This window comes from Urocitellus parryii, chromosome 3, assembly GCF_045843805.1.
Source record: "Urocitellus parryii isolate mUroPar1 chromosome 3, mUroPar1.hap1, whole genome shotgun sequence".
Taxonomy (NCBI): domain Eukaryota; kingdom Metazoa; phylum Chordata; class Mammalia; order Rodentia; family Sciuridae; genus Urocitellus; species Urocitellus parryii.
This window is the reverse complement of record NC_135533.1, coordinates 161,736,090-161,753,425: the sequence shown is the minus strand read 5'-3', so window position 1 is coordinate 161,753,425 and position 17,336 is coordinate 161,736,090. Positions and strand designations below refer to the sequence as shown.

The following is a 17,336-nucleotide window of genomic DNA, read 5'->3' as shown; positions in this document are numbered from 1 at the left end:
ATAATTACAGCCACCATTTGGTGAAGCTGAGTGAGAAAACCCCAGTGAATTAAAAGACAAACCACATTCCATATGCCACAATCTGTCGGGGGCCAGCATTTGACAGAAAACAGTCTGATATAAAGTCTTCTGATGTCATTGCGAAAGAGAAGGGCACGTTGTGGGGACTCCCTCTGAAACAGGGGTGCATTTTCTTTTCTTCGTGACTGGGTGATGTTTTTCAACCCCTTTTCATGTGCGGTCCTCTAATCTCTTCCCGCCCCGTCCTTTATCACGACCTTCGCCCACTGGGCTACAGCTCTGGAGACGATTAGTGAGATCCTCTTTCTCCCTTTCATCTTTGTTGTGGGGCCCGCTGTGGTTCCCAGGACTGTGATGTCTAAGATGCAGACCAAGAAACCTTTGTCATTACGCTCTGTAAAAAGCACATCAAAAAGGGCCCGAGAGGAGAGGGAGTGGTCATTTCTGGGCCCAGTCAGCTCGAAAGACCTGAGGTTTTGATAAAGCCCACTTCCCCCTCTTTGTCTGTCTTTATGATCCTGTTATGGCTTGGATGGGAGATGTCCCCCCAGAAGCTCCTGTGTGAGATGACATATTCGGTGGTGTGATGATAGATTATGAGAAATGGGATCCAAACAGTGGATTAATCCACTTATGTGGATCGACTGGGTGGTAACTGTAGGCAGGTAGGTTGTGGCTGGAGCGGGGCGTGCCTTTAGGGATTATATTTTGTCCCTGGTGGGCAGAGCTCTCTCTACTGCCTGGTTGTGTGTCCTGAGCTGCTTCCCCTCCCCCCCACCCTTCCGCCATGATGTTCTGCCTCCACCTGGGCCCAGAGCTATGGAGTCAGCTGACCATGAACTGAACCTCAGGAACCATGAGCCCAAATAAACTTTTTCTTCTCTACTTTGCTCTTGCCAGGTCTTTTGGTCACAATAATAAAAAAGCTGACTAAAACATATTCCATGTCACCCTCTGCACACACCCATTGTCCCCAAGGCCATTTTACTTTAAGGTTCAAAGTTTGATTGAACCCCACATTGAATCAGAAGATTGTATACAAGTTGTTTAGGTAGAATGTAGATCAGTGGTTCTCCATGGGGGGGTATTTTCCTCCCCAGGGGGGGCCTTTGGAAATATCTGGGAACATTTTGTTATATTTTAGGGGAAAGGAAGTGGGTAACTGTGTAAGCTTGCCATCACGGTGACCAAATACCTGAGAAAATCAATTTTTCAGCTGCAAGTTACAAAATACTCAAAGATTATCTTAAAGATCCTTTTAACTTTCTCATATAACCAAAATCTGGAAGTAAACTGTTAAAGAGGATTACTTAATTGAGCGAACCAAAAAGATAAGATATTTGGGTGAGTTTTCCCAAAAATAGTTTTGGCTTTCCCCTCATGGTTGCAAAATAGCTGCTATAGCTCCATTCTCACCAATCACCAGGGCAGGATAGACGCAAGGCATAAAGGGATCTCCTTCCATGCTTCCATTTCTTTGTGTGTGTGATGAGAGAGGAAAATCCTTTCCAGAAACCCTTCAATACCCAGTAGGCTTTCTCTCATATCCTACATGCCAAAACTGGGACACCTGCCTATTTTTAAATCCTTAAGGGAAAGTTTAGATTGGGATTACCATTCAGGACGTGGACCAGGGGTCAGCAGAATCCTTTTGTAAAAGGATGTAATCCTTTTGTAAAACATATGTTTTAGGCTTTGTGTGAAGCATATGATCTGTGTCTCACATTCTTCTTTTAATATTGACAACTTAAGAAAATATAGAAAATATTTTAGCCCACAGCCTGTGCAGAAAAACAGGCCACAGGTTACTGGTTGTTGACCTCTGGATAAGGTGCTTCCCAACATGTGAACAAAATCAGGGACCTGCTCGCATGGAAAATGGTGATAATGCACCTGTCCCAAAGGATGCACGAGAAAATATTAGTTATCATACAAGGACAGGCTCTGCCAAGGGTGCTCAGCAGAGGCTGTAGTCCCCAGCCGCCAAGATGGCCCCTGTGACCTATGTCTCTGGATTCATGCCCTTGAGTCAGGTTGGCCTGTTGGACAAATAGAAGTGTCAGTATGTGCCAGGTGCGGTGGCTCATGCCAGTCATCCCAGTGGCTCGGGAGGCTGAGTCAGGAGGATTGCAAGTTCAAAGCCAGCCTCAGCAAAAGCGAGGCCCTAAGCAGCTCAGTGAGACCCTGTCTCTAAATAAAATACAAAACAGGTCTGGGGAAGTGACTCAGTGGTTAAGTGCCCCTGAGTTCAATCCCTGGTACCAAAAAAAAAAAAAAAATTGGGTGCAGTATGTGACTCTGCTCATGATGGAGGTCACTTGTACGTCACTCTCATGGATTTCCCAGTGTGTACTTGTAGAGAGAAACTGAGGCTTCCCAGCCATGTGAGTAAGCTGCCTTAGAGGGGACTCTCCAGTCCCTCATCACCCTTAGTTGACCGCAGCGCTGGCCCGCACCTGACAGTAACTCATGAGACACCCTGAGCTCACATGTCTGTGCTGAGCTGCCTCTCAGTTCCTGAGCCAGGAACCATGAGATCATACGGACTGATTACCTTAAGTCCCTTAGATTCAGGGTGATTGATTGTGTGGCCATAGATAATTAATAGGCTTCTGATGGGGGAGGGGGTGGAACATCTCAGTCTCCAGACTGAGGAATGACATTTTTGCAGATACCAGTGAGTCAGTCAGACGCGGTGGTGGTAATGGGGACAACAGGCGATGAATCAGGAAACCTGGGACCTCCAGTTCATTTGTCAACTCGGAGCAAATGGATTCACCATATTTGGATGTCGTAAGCAAATCCTGGGAAGGAGAGGGCAGATAATTATCAGAAAAAAATGAGAAAACTACCCAAAGCACATGCAATAATGTACATAGTGCTATACAAAGCTCAGCTCTATTTTCTCTGAGGTAACCTATAACCCACCCTTTCTCCCCTTCAGTCTTGAAAAGCAAAATACAGATCCCCCCACCACACACACACACACACACACACACACACAGCAGCAGCAGCAGCAGGAGAGCTCAGACTGAGTCCAAGGGTCACGTTAAGCAAAGAGATTGTGTGCAGGGTGGTTCAGGACCAAGGACAGTAGCCTGCGTACCCCTCCCTCTGCCCATACCCACCCCCCAGAAAATCTGTGGCTTGATATGTACTTTCCTGGCATCCCTAGGTACAATTAGAGGGGTGGAAAACATATGATATTTAAAACTGAGATCTAATATTTTGTAAATGCACGAGGCCAGGCGATTCGCACAGCTCTCAAAGTCCCGTCACACACCTCCAGCGTCTGCCGATGCAAAAGGTCAGTCCTGCCTGTCAGATGGACGTGGTGTGGAAAGTGAAGTACTGAGCTCCTATCAATTTACCAGGCAAAGAGGACGAGCCATGGGGGCTCATTTGTTTCTCTTTATTTGGCCTGCATTGACTGCTCTGTGCTCTCACTTGCCAAGCCCTGCAGGGATGAAGGAAAGGGAGCCGTGGATTTTTTTCCTTCAAAAATTCTGCAGTCTAGAGGGCAAACGACAAGGACTCGAGTCACTCTCCTTACTGTGTTTCTCTCTGTCCTCGTCTTGCTGTACACGGACTCTCAGAGAAAGATCTGGAAATGGTCATTTTTGCATGGAAGTGAGTTTAATTCTCTACAGTGCACGTAAAGTTCATCCATCTTATGCAATGGGAGGCTTAATCTCCTGCTCAAGAAATCTGAGGCTGTCATTAACAGACACCTTTTAATTTGGTCAAGCTCACCATTTATGTCTTTCCATCTGCAAAATGGGGCTCACAAATTAGATACTGCCTCTATTATGGTTTGGATGTGAGGTGTCCCCCAAAAGCTCACTTGTGAGACGGTGCAGGAAGGTCCAGAGGAGACATGACTGGGTGGTGAGAGCCTTAACCCAACCAGTGAATGGACCCCTGATGGGATTAACTGGGTGGTAACTGGAGGCAGGTGGGTGTGGCTGGAGGAGGGGGCATTGGGGGCGTGGCTTTGGGGTCTCTATTTGTCTCTGGAGAGTGGAGTCTCTCTGCTTCCTGATCACCATGTGAGCTGCTTCCCTCCACCACACTCTTCCTCCATGATGTCCTGCCTCCCCTCGAGCCCCGAGGAATGGAGCCTGCTGCCTGTGGACTGAGACCTCTGAAACCCTGAGCCCCAGATAAACTTTTCCTCCTCTACAGTAGTTCTGATCGGTCTTACAGTCACAGCGGCAAAAGAGCTGACTAGAACAGCCTCTCTCTAGCTGCTGGCAGCTTAGCAGCCCTCCTCCCGCTGCTGAACTAGAACCCCTGATTCTAGTACTAGTTAAATCTGGTCAGACAGTCAGTCACAGGCACATCCACTCCAGTGGCCAGGACCCGGGCCTGCGAATGATGGTCACCTGTTCCACTGGCCACGGAGGTAAGGCTACATGGCCTTAGAGCAAAGTCCGGTGGACCCTTTCCTAATGACATCGTGTCCACTTTGTCTGGAAATGCAGTTCCCAGGGGCAATGTAAGATTTAGCTGCTGAAGGAAGTCACCTGCCCTAGGAGGAAGTGACACTCAGATGTCAACAAAGGAAAGGGAAGCCCAGGCACAGAAAGGGAAGGAGAAAGAGAATGAGGGGGGATGATGACAGATGGCAAGGGATAGAGATGAAGTCCGGCCTCTGAAGCCAGCCGGGCCGAATGCAGTCCACGTTCTACAAGTCAGTAAATTCCCCTTCATGCTTGTGCCTGTTTAGGACACACTTCTTCCATTTGCAACCTAGAAGGCTCCTGACTAATATGCTAACTGCAGGAGTTACTCTAAGGACTGAGTCCCACAGGATTTTCAGAAGTCCTTTGTCCAACCATATGCAAAAGCTGCAGGCATGTTCTCTGGGAGCTCACCCTTTCATCCCTTCACGTGTCCCTAAGTGCTTCATAAATATTATTCCATTCTACCCCGCAGCCCGGATGCCCTGATGATAGGGAGAACCTCCGATTTTTCCTTCCTTTGATATTAAGCTAATGCATCTCATCTCTTAAAATTTCCAATAAATTAAATAATAAACAGAAAGATCTCTGTGCTCTTTCATTAGAGGTTAAAAAGGAACAGCTACTCAAAGCTAAGTGCAACCAGGTTTTTGCAGTACTTTATAACTAGAACCTTAAGGGAAACGCTGCTCTGTGATGTTTTGCATAAAGAGTAGAGGAAAGGCTGCTGTTTGGGGTGGGAGAACCTCCCGATATCCACCGCCCTGGATTTCATCCACGCTAAAAGGAGTCACTTACGGCAACGTTCCTGAAATTCTGAGGCAGGACAAAAGCTTTTGCAGATATTTTCTTTTCTTTTATTTAATTAATGAATTAATTTTAATTAGGTATGTATGACAGCAGAATGCATTTTGATTCATTGTACACCACTGCAGCACAACTTTACCTTTCTCAGGTTGTATCTGATGTAGCGGTCACACCCTCTGTGCAGTCATACATGTACCTAGGGTTACGATGGCCATCTCATTCCACCATCTTTCCCGCCCCCATGCACCCTCCCTATTTTGCAGATATTTTCTCCCATTAACTTCTTTCTTCTTTTTGGGGTGCTGAGAAAGACTTACCTTTCTAGAGCATTTTTAGAGTCTTACTGGAGCCTGACTTAGAGTCAGAACCACAGTTATTCTTATCCTCCCACCCCCCATCCCCACCAACTTGAAATACCCTTGCTAGAAGCAAGGGACTTTGCTCTAACAGGCAACATGTGTTTGCAATATCATTTAGACCTGGTGAAGGTTTAATATTTTAAGTGAAAAGTTGGGGGGCAGGGGCAAGATCTCAAACTTCTGGCTGACAGAAGTTGTTTTGAGAACCACGTGCAAAATGTGGCACACCTGTAACCGGCGACTTGGGAGGCTGAGGCAGGAGAATCGCAAGTTGGAGCCCAGCCTTAGCAACTTAGCAAGGCCCTGTATCAAAATAAAAAAAGAGGGCTGGGGTTGCAGCTCAGTGGCAGACGCTAGCCTAGCATGTGCAAGGCACTGGGTTTAATCCTCAGCACCACATACAAATAAAATAAAGGCATCTGTCCATCTACAACTACTAAATAAATAAATAGATAGATAGATAGAGTGAGTGAGCTGGGGATGTGGCTTAGTGATAAAGCACCCTTGGGTTTAATCCCCAGTATGCGGGAATAGTAAAGTTGTTTTGAACCCTCAAGAAGCCATTTAGCACAGCAATTCCTAAAAGTTGATGGATGGATCTTTTTGTAAAATATTTAATAACTAAGCCAGGCGCAGTGGCACACCCCTGTAATCCCAGTGGCTTGGGAGGCTGAGGCAGGAGGACTTTGAGTTCAAAGCCAGCCTTAGCAACTTAGCAAGGCCCTAAGCAACTCAGCGAGACCCTGTTCTCAATAAAATACAAAAAAAGGGCTGGGGATGTGGCTAAGTGGTTAAGCACCTGATACACTCCCTGGTTAAAAAAAATATATTTAATAGTTGAATAATTAATTAATAATTTAGTAATTGAAAACTCTGATCCCCTTCTTAAAATTTTATTTTTGGTTCCCTACATCTTCCTTATCGCACACAAAGTTTATTCCTTTTATTATAATTATCATCATATTTATCAGTATTTTGGTATGAGGGATTGAACTCAGAGGTACCTAACCACTGAGCACACCCCCAGCCCTTTTTCTTTCTTTCTTTATGTATTTATGTATTTATTTATTTAATATATTTTTAGCTGTCAGTGGACTTTATCTATTTATTTATTTATCTGTAGTGCTGAGAATCAAACCCAGTTTCTCACACATGTGAGGCAATTGCTCTACCACTGAGCCCCATCCCCAGCCCTATTTTGTATTTTATTTAGAAACAGGGTCTCACTGAGTTGTTTAGGGCCTCGCTAAATTGCCGAGGCTGGCTTTGAACTGGAGAGATCCTGTCTCAGCTTCCAGAGCCGCTGGGATTGTAGGCATGCACCATCATGCCCAGCGCTAGAGTCTATTTTTAAAAACCTGTTACATGGCTACTAGTTGTTATTTATGCTGACCCAGCTTTAATATTCAGAAACTATACTTAGTGCATTCCTCAAATTAAATGAGCCTTCACCTTCAGTATTAATTTACTGTGTCAACTGCTGTGTTCTGTTTCCCTGTAAGATCCAATTCCTCCCGTTAGAACCTTCCAACTAGCTATTTCTTCCACCTCAGGACACGGTTTCTTGGTTCTTCCTACAGTTGTCTCCGTCTTGCCATTTCAGCACCAGCTCAAATGACTTGCCAGGTCACCTTCTCTGCCCCACCTGCCCTAAGCCACCTTGGTCATTTTACTCTGCTCTTGGTCACTTTACCCTGATTTTATGTTGTTTTTTTTTTTATGTTTATCATCAGTCTTGCCCCCAGAATCTCAGCTCCTTGAGACCAAGGGCCTTATCTTATTCATATCTTATATTACTACATTCTAGAAGCAATGCCAAAGGCTTGGTAGGCACTCCATAAATATTTACGGGATGCAAAATTTTAAAAAATCTGGCTTCCACACAACTTTATACTTCACATCCTTAAGATATTAAGGAGCAGAGAACAGATAGGATGCCCCTGTTCAATATTCCACAAAATGAGACTCACTTAATTCTTCTATGATAGACAGTTCCTGGCTGATGAATGGCTTTTGTCAAGAAATTCACGGTCTCTGCCAGTTCCTCATCAGAGATAAGCAGTAGCTAGAGAAGTTGTACCTACGTCACAGGCACCCCCCACCCCCCACCTTAGCATTGATAACCACGTTTCCATCTTGAACCAAACTTTCTCAAAGCTTGCTTACTCCTGAGACAAGGCTCTCATAAGAGAGACACTGTGTCTTGGGCACTTATTAATATCCATTATCATTTCTTTTTTTCTTTTGGGGGTACTGGGGATTGAACTAGGGGTGCTTAAGCCCTGAGCCACACTTCAGCCCTTTTATGTGTTTCATTTAGAGACAGGGCCTCACTGAGTTGCTGAGGCTGGCTTTTAACTCTCAGTCCTCCTGCCTCAGCCTCCTGAGCTGCTGGGATTTAAGGCATGCACCACCACAAGGGGCTCCATCATAAGGAAGACCCAAATGAGGTGCTGTTGTCAAGTTTACGAAAACACGTTATGAAAAGTCACAAGGTACTGCTGGACAAAGGAGGCCACTTAAACCTGTAAAGATGTAGTAGGTTCAGTTCCTTCCACCTAGCTCCATGCTTTAGCTAACACGGAAAATGGGGAGAAGCACATGTGGATTTCCACATGAAATGAAACACAAGTGCTACTCTGAACATCAGGGTGGCTTGCAAGCCTGGTTTCTGGAATCATAGAGTATCAGTTAGGGACTAGTCGGAATTTTCCAGAAAACCGGAACCAACAGGATATAAGTATATGTAAAGAAAAATATCTATTCCAAGGAAATGGCCCGCGTGATGATGGCCGCAGGAGGTCCAAAGATCTGCATAGTGCATCAGCAAGCAGGCTACTCAAGAGATCCAGTGGTATACATTCTAATTGGAAGACTGTCAGGCTTTAGACCCAAGAAGAGCTGATGTTTCAGCTCCAGTCCAAAAGCAGGAAGAGAGCAGGTGTCTCAGATTGAAGGTAGTGAGGCAGAAGGAATTCTGTCTTTCTTGAGGAAGGGCTGGCCTTGATTAGTCTACAGACCTGCAACTGATAAGATCAGGCCCACCCACGTTAGGGAGGACAATCTGCATTCTTCTGACAAGAGATTTAAATGTAAATCTTATCCAAAAATACCCTCATAGAGGCATGCAGAATACCATCAGACCAAATAGTATTCTACTGATATCTGCATTTCCATTTTGAACCGAGGGCCCCATTACAGGCCTCACCCATTGCATGTGGATTTCCACGGGAAGTGAAACACAATTGCTACACTGAGCATCAGGTTGGTTTGCAAGGCTGGTTTTTGGAATCAAAATTAATGATCATGCATACAGACTCAGTTTCATTCCCCGCTCCAGCCATTTACTCTCTGGGCAAATAAGTGAACTGCTCCAAGAATCAGTTTCCTCATGTACAAAATAGAAATAAATAAATATACATGGCTATTGAAGCAGAAGCTAGATACATAATAGAAATAAATAAATATGCATGGCTATTGAAGCAGAAACTAGATACATAGCATCTATCATCTAGAAACAGCAACCCTGAAGCTTAAAAAAAAAAAAAATAGGCTGGGGTAGTGGCTCAGGGGTAGAGTGCTTGCCTAGCACACGTGAGGCACTGGGTTTGATCCTCAGCATCAAATTAAATAAATAAAATAAAAGGATTGTGTCCATTTACAACTTAAAACTTTAAAAATTAAGGGAAAAAAAGAAAACAAAAACTCTTTCCTCTAATAATTAGAAAACGATAAGTACGCTGGATCCTTTTGTTCAAATATGATTTACAGCCAGGTGTGGTGTCACACACCTGTAATCCCAGTGGCTCGGGAGGCTAAGCAGGAGGGCAAGTTCAAAGCCAGCCTCAGCAACTTAGCGAGGCCCTAAGCAACTCAGGGAGACCCTATCTTTAAATAAAATACAAAAAAGGGCTGGGGAAGGGGCTCAGTGGTTAAGCACCCCTGGGTTCAATCCTTCGTTAAAAAAAAAAAAAAAAGACTTAAGGATAAATGGAATCTTTGAAACTGGATCATAATTTTAATTTTGAAAGAAGCCTCCTACCCAGTTGCAAACGGAGTCTTCACTGTGTGTTTGGTCTATACCTTGACATCATTGCTTTGAAAAGTCATCTATCCATATACAGAGTACAGAGTTCTTTAAGAAAAAAAAAAAAAGAAGAAGAAAGTGGATATTCTGGTCTCTTCCATTGAAACTGAGAAAGGCGTGGAGATGTTATATAAGCATAAAGACTGAGAATGACGAACACTTTTGCAGCCAGAGGGGGAAACTGGGAGGGAGTCTGGATGGGAGCATCCTTCACCAGCGACACGGCTTGCTTTCTCTAATGCACTGTTCTCATATAAATGCAGTAGATGCCTGAGAGCCTAGTAAATCAAAAATACATCTGAACCTTATTGATTAAATAACAAAAATCAAATCAGTCTTCTGAAAGCTATTTGCAGTTACAGGATATTACCTGAAATTTGAGTCTATCGAAGTGGGGGAAAAATGTCAACTCAAAACACAGAGTTTAGAAGGTTTCAGACTCTTCTGTTGGCCTGACTCATAGTCTAACATGGGATTATACTGAACCAATAAAACAAATGGTGTCATTGAGAATGGGAATCAAAGGACACTTTGCATTATCCTTTTTTACTAAGGGACCCCTCAGGATTTTTTTTTTCTTTTTTTAGTTGTAGATGGACACAATATCTGTATTCATTTTTATGTGGTGCTGAGGATCCAACCCAGAGCCTCACATGTGCTAGGCAAGCGCTCTACCACTGAGCCCCAACCCCAGCCTCCTCCAGGGTTTTGCAGGATCTGGTTGTCTTCACTGGGGAAGGGGGTGAGAGGGGAGGAGTTAGAGGGGGTACATGCTGAGAAATCTATGCCCCCTCCAGAAAGCACAAAAGGGCAAAGGTGGCCCGACAGATAATTGAGCCTATTATCCTGACAATAAATGCCCTTCTCGGGTCTCGTTTTCAACAGAAAGCTTTGCAATTCCAAGAATAAAGCCTCCATCTAGTTACCAAGGCAATTATGGTAAGGATCCTGCCCAGGTGAAGAGCGCGATTGTGGCCAGAGTCACGCGATGATCACTGCCGTGGGCTGCTTCCCTTTGGCCCTGGGAACAGGATTGAGCCAGTGGACAGCCGACTGGGCTCCCCAAGAACTGCAGGAACGCTGGGCGCCACAGAGAAGTCAGCCGATGCCATCTCTGCTCTGCAGAATTTGGGACATGCTGGAACCTTTGGACTGAACCCGGGAGATGGTCATACAGGTTTGGGCAACAGTAATGTTAGTGACAAGTATCAGGAAGGCTATGACCGAGGAAATCATCCAAAGACCCCTGGAATCAATTGTCTTTTTTTGTTTGTTTGTTTTTTGGGGTTTTGTTTTTATGGTACCAGGGATTGAACCCAGGGGCACTCGACCCCTGAGCCACACCCCCAGCCCTTTTTTATATTTTATTTAGAGACAGGGTCTCCCTGAGTTGCTTAGGGCCTCGCTAAGTTGCTGAGGCTGGAAATTGCCTTTTATTTTTATTGTTTTTTCTTAGTTATACGTGGCAGTTAAATCCAATTTGATAAAGTTATACAAGCATGGGATCTATCTTATTCTAATTTCGACTCTATTCTTGTGGGTGGGCACAATGGTGGAGTTCACTTAGGTAGTTTCATATGTGTATGTAGGAAAATTTTGTAAGATTTATTCTACTGTCTTTCCTATTCCTATCCCCTCTTCCTTCCTTTCCTTCCCCTTTGTCTAAGCTACTGAACTTCTCTTCTTCTCTTTCCACACTCTATTGTGGTTTAGCTTCCACATATCAGTGAAAACATTCAATCTGTGTTTTTTGGGGGATTGGCTTATTTCACTTAACATGGTGTTCTCCAGATTCATCCATTTACTGGCAAATACAATAAAATCATTCTTCTTTACTGCTGAGTAATATTCCATTTAATATATATACCACAATTTCTTTATCCATTCATCTGTTGATGGGCATCTAGGCTGGCTCCATAGCTTAGCTATTGTGAATTAGACTGCTATAAATATTCATGAGGCTGTGTCTCTGTAGTATGCTGATTTTAAATCTTTTGGATATATGCTGAGGAGTGGGATAAGTGGGTCAAATGATGGTTCCATTCCTGTTTTTTTGAAGAATCTGAATGCTGCTTTCCAGAGTGCTTATACCAATTTGCAGTCCCATCAGCAGTGTATGACGGCTGCCTTTTCCCCACATCCTCTCCAATGCTTTTCACACCTAAGAAGGATCACAAACCGACTCCCACTGTCAGCATAAAGATTTAGAAAGTTGTCATCAAGAAAAACTCCCAATCCTTCCCAACTTTACTTCCTCGCTTGGGTCTCTCACCCTCTCCCTTCCCTCTGCCCTTCTTCCCCTTCACCTGACAATGAATACATACTGTTGCTTTGGCACTGAGAGAGCCAATGCCATGGACCCCTTTATTTTAAACAACATGCCCATCCTCTCCCCTATGGTTGCCCAGGGGATGGTAATGAGTGAGTTCAGTGGGTGTCCTGGATGGTGTAGAAATCTTCTCAGGTCATGAGCTCATCTCTTGAAGAGTAATGCAAACTACAGCTGGCATTTTAGGTGTAAGGGGAAGCCAACAGGTCGTGATGTATTTAACTGAGCATCTACTGTGTGCTGTAGTTTTAAAAACAGAAGTGGTCATTGCCTTTCATTGCAGTCTAGTACAGGCCAGCCAGGAAGATGCTGTTGGCTTCTTCACATAACTGGGAAGCTGCTCTTCCACTTGACTTAGGGGAAAGGATGTGACAAGGTGAGTCACCTAAGTGGAATTGGTTTAGTTTGTTCGGTTTTGGGGCTGCAAGAGATAGATGACCTCAAAGATGGTGACCCTTTGCTGGGAATTTGCTGAGACAGCTCATGGGAATGGAAAAATTGTTCCTTGTTGTTTGTTGGGTGTGAGGGAGCAGGGCAGGCCTACTGTGGAGGGCAGAGGCCTGATGTCACCTGATGTCCAGCCCCTGTGTCCCCAGCTGAGGATGGTGTTCACATGGCCCAATTTGGGGGTGGACCCATTGGGGTGCACAAGCCCTAACCAAATGTGCATTGTGTATCTTGTCCTGCTTCAGGGCCTCTCCAATGCTCTAGTGACCCACGGATGGTACAGCCCCAAACTGGGCAAAGGTAGAGCCAACTTCAACCAATGGGGAGGAAGGGCAGCTTGAAGGTGAGAGTTCTCAGCCTCAGTCCTTCCAGCAACCATTCTGGGCTGCTTTTGTGTGATTCTGAAGGGCCCTGATAGAATTAACTCCTGCTGCCCCTGCCCTGGGGGCAATTTCAGTAATCCACACTTACATCGACTTCTTTTGCACCTCTACTTCTTTGGGATAGGAGGAATGTTACTGGGGATTGAACCCAGGGGCTCTCTACCATTGAACTTTACCCTGAACCCTTTTTATTTTTCATTTTGGGACAGGGTCTCACTACACCACCAAGCCTGGCCTCCAACTTGTGATCCTCCTGTCTCAGCCTCTCAAATCACCAGAACTACCAGTGCATGCGATCACACCCAGCGTCCTGCTCTTCTCTCTTCTGCAATTCTCCTGATAGACTAACTGCGCCCAAGTCCTTGTCTTAGTCCTCATTATTCCCTGATGTTCCATGAAGTATGGAGTATGGGTGTCTCCCAGTTCATGAAGTTTCTTAATCCATTAGTTTAAGGTAAGAGATGTAAATTGCTTTAAAAAATTAAACGTTGCAAAAATGCCAGCAAGTAACATAAAGTTTCCTCCAAAGTTTAATGCTGAATGAAAAATTAACTTGAAGGTACAGTAAGATATTTCTATATTTATATAAATTTGTATTCACATAAATATAAATTTATATATTCATAAACTTATATAAATTATATATATAACTATATTCCTATAAATTTTTAGATAAATATAAATTTATTTTTATGCATTTATATTTATCAAATATATTAAATATATTCTCTCTAGATGAATGGATAAAGAAAATATGGGATATATACTCAATGGAATATTACTCAGTTTTAAAGAAGAGTGAAATTATGGCATTTGCCAGTAAATGGTTGGAGTTGGGGAATATCATGGTAAGCAAAATAAGCCAATTCCACAAAACCAAAGGCTGAATGTTTTCTCTAATATGCAGATGCTAATTCACAATAAGGTGGGGGGCACTGGGAAGAATAGTGTCACCTTAGATTAGAGGGAAGTGATTGGAGGGGAGGGGAGGGGACTTGGGGATAGGAAAGATAGCAGAATGAAACAGACATTATTACTGTGTGTGTGCATGACCAATATGATTTTGCAGCGTGTACACTCAGAAAAATGAGAAATTATACCCCATCTATGTGTGATATATCAAAGTGCATAAATACATTTTACTGTCATGTATAACTAATTCAAAATGTTAAAAATATATATTTAAATTTATATACTTATATAAATTATTTATGTAAATATAGATATACATTTGCATAAATTTAAATGAATTATTTATATAAATATAAACTTGTATAGTTATAAAAATACAATTGTTCAAAAACACACAAAGCCACATCTTACGTTACTGATGGCTACACATGTCTGTGACTGAAGGATACACTCCGAATTCTTTATGGGGGTCAATTTTGGGAGTCAGACAGGAAAATAAGGCTTCCAAGAAGCACAGAGAAGACTAACGACTTATCTATAATTTTTGTCATGTATTCTAAAGAAAATATTTGAAGGACAGTGGACAAAATGCTAACATTAGCTGTTTGGGTTGGAAGGCATGCACATTTGTTTTATTTGTTTCTATTATGTATTTAAAAATATTCCCAAATTACTGGAAAATTAAAGCAGCTATAAATGTTTCTAATAAAATTGAGCATACTCAAAGCTTTGAAAAAAAATAAGATGTCCTATAAACTCAGCAGGCCCCAAGCAACTACAGTATTGCTAAAGTGATAGATACTATTCTTCCACATGTTTTTTGGAAACTTAATATTTGTTGATTTGCAGTGCAACTATCAGTCTTGCTGTGTCTTTTAAGAGGCTCAGAATGTCTACTGTTGACTATGGTAACCATGGAGGGAAGTCTTGATAATAGAGAAATTTTGAAAATATATTTAATTTGTTTTCCAGAAAATGTGAGATTTGCACTATGAGAATTAATATGAGGTGTGGTGGTTCATGGACACACAGACAAGATTCCCAAAGAAATGTTTGTTTTTGCTCCAGATGGCAGAAAACCGACCTAGAATTTTTATTGGGAAAAATCACATTCAAGGCCAGGCGTGGTGGTGCCTGCTTGTAATCCCAGCAGTTTAGGAGGCTGAGGCAGGAGGATCTTGAGAGCAAAGCCAGCCTCAGCAACAGTGAGGCACTAAGCCAATAAGTCAGACTCTGTGTCTCTAAATAAAATTCAAAATAGGTCTGGAGATGTGGCTCAAAGGTTGAATGCCCCTAAGTTCAATCCCTGGTACTACCCCCCAAATCAAGTTCAACCATATTTCTATCTTTCTCATCCATTTCTTAAAACTGTAGCATACAAGTTTTATTCTATCTTCCATAAGAACTTCCGGTTAGTGAGCTTTTATTTTTTTCTTTTCTTTTTATGATACCCTTCCTTAAGTGTGAGAACTAAACTGGCAGTGTGGAATCTCGTGCATAGCTGCTACTTGGTATTATTCAGTATTATTATTATTATTATTATTAATATTCATGTTGGGAGACAAGAGAACATTTTGATAGATACTCATGAAATGTGCCAGATCAATGCATATTTACAGCATTTATTTGCACAAAGCAATGGCGTGAACATATGGCTCACAAGTTTTGAAGTCAGATACTGTTGGATAGATTGATGCTGGTAATTTATCATGTGCTGCTAGGAGTAGAGAGATGAATTGCAAAAACCCTCTAATGGCTTCTGGCATCCAGGCAACCAACCCCTCTGGCCATTCCCTCTTTTGCCTTCAAACACATCAGAGTGTCTGTGAAGTGGGATTCAAGAGTGAAATCAACATAAAACTTTTTCTCTGGGTTTTCAGAACAGTTGGAGAGGGCTTGGAGATGGCAGGCATAAATAGAAAACACGACAGGAGAAAAACCACGATTTATTTTCCCCAGAGCCTTTTTCAAAAGGACCTGCAGTTTTGCATGCTGCAAAAAAAAAAAATAATAATCTTTTTCGTCTACCTTCTCCCCACCACCCCTACCCCATGGGAACCAGGAGTAATAGTTCCTAAAGGTCTAAGAGAAGGAGAGAAAAATGCAGGTGAGTTGAAAATTCTTGACTTCTCCAGACCCAGGAGCGCTAGAAACTATAAATAGGAATGCCTGGCAAAAATCTCGGACGAGGGGACAGATCTGTTTACTGCTTCAAAATGCTCTTAAGCAGAGAGAGAGAGAGAATGAGAGAGAAAGCAGGAACATTTTAAATGTTTTGCACAAACCTCACTTCTGTCCTTCACAGCAGAGCCGCTTGGCATCATGGGAGAGCCGTTATCCCAGCAGGACTCAGCTGAAAAATGTTTGCTGCCATAGCTGTTGTTGATCTGATGAAATTTTTAAAATTCTTCCTTGGGAGGAAAAAGCAGGCAGTGGACAACCTTTTTATTGATTTAGTGGAGGGTTTGTCTATGACATGTCTGTTCTGGACTGCAGGATGTCCCTCTCGTATTTGCAAAGAAGCCCTAGGGTGACTGTATTTGGAGAGAGATCCTTTAGGAAGAAGGTAAAGAGACTTCAGTGAGGTCATAGGGTGGGACCGGAATCCAAGAGGACTGGTGTCCTTATAAGGACAAGGAGTGACACCAGGAGTGTCCTTGCACAGGGGAAAAGACCATGTAAGGGCACAGGGAGAGGGCATCCATCTGCCAACTGGGAAGAGAGCCCTCACCAGACACCCAACCCTGCTGACACCTTGATCTTGAACTTCTAGCCCTCAGAACATCGAGAAAAGAAATTTCTGTTGTTTAAGCCACCCAGTCTGTGGAATTCCATTAGGGCAGCCTTAGCAAACGGACACAGAGTCTCCTAACACTGGGAAGCAAATTTTATTCCACTTGTCTATGTTAAAAGGCACCAGATACCTGGGCTGGGGTTTTGGCTCAGTGGTAGAGCGCTTGCCTAGCACGCATGAGGCCCTGGGTTTGATCCTCGGCACACATAAAGATAAAACAAATAAAATTAAAATGTATTGTGTCCATCTACAGCTAAAAAATATATATATTTTTTTAAAAAGGCACCATATACATAGGAAAGCCCTGGGGGTGGGAGAAAGAATTGGTTACTGGACTCAGGGCCTGGTTCCAATTCCAGTTAATCATGGACTAGCTCAGTGATCTCCAACACATTGTTGGCCCTCTTTATGTCTCCCCACCTGTAGAAGAGGGATAATAACAGATGACACCCCAAGATGGGTGCGAGGTTAAATGCTCTAATGTCATAGCAACTCGTGTCACTCAGGAAAAAAAAAAAATTGCCAGCTATGACAATGATGCGGAGGGCCCTGTTCACTGGTCGTGTTTTCCATTTACAAAGTGCTTTCCTGGGCCATTCTTTTATTTGATTTTTACAGCAATCTTATGAGATTAGTTGGGGAGGAAATTCTATACCCACTCGAGGGAGGAAGAAACCAAAATTCTGAGAGGTCAAGCAACTTGTCCAAGCTCCAATTTCTAATAAATGTGGAGC

At 43.2% G+C, this 17,336-nt stretch overlaps 1 long non-coding RNA gene across 2 annotated transcripts; it reads right to left on the bottom strand.

Moving 5' to 3' along the window:
* Positions 1 to 16,331, bottom strand: LOC113189191 (uncharacterized). Of its 2 annotated transcripts, none has more exons than XR_003301624.2 (3): positions 16,094 to 16,331; positions 2,576 to 2,825; positions 1 to 415 (listed from the first exon to the last, which is right to left on the bottom strand). It is a non-coding gene; the product is annotated as an uncharacterized LOC113189191 (long non-coding RNA). The 2 variants fall into 2 exon arrangements; XR_003301623.2 differs by having other exon boundaries at positions 1 to 379.
* Positions 16,332 to 17,336: the final 1,005 nt, after the last annotated feature.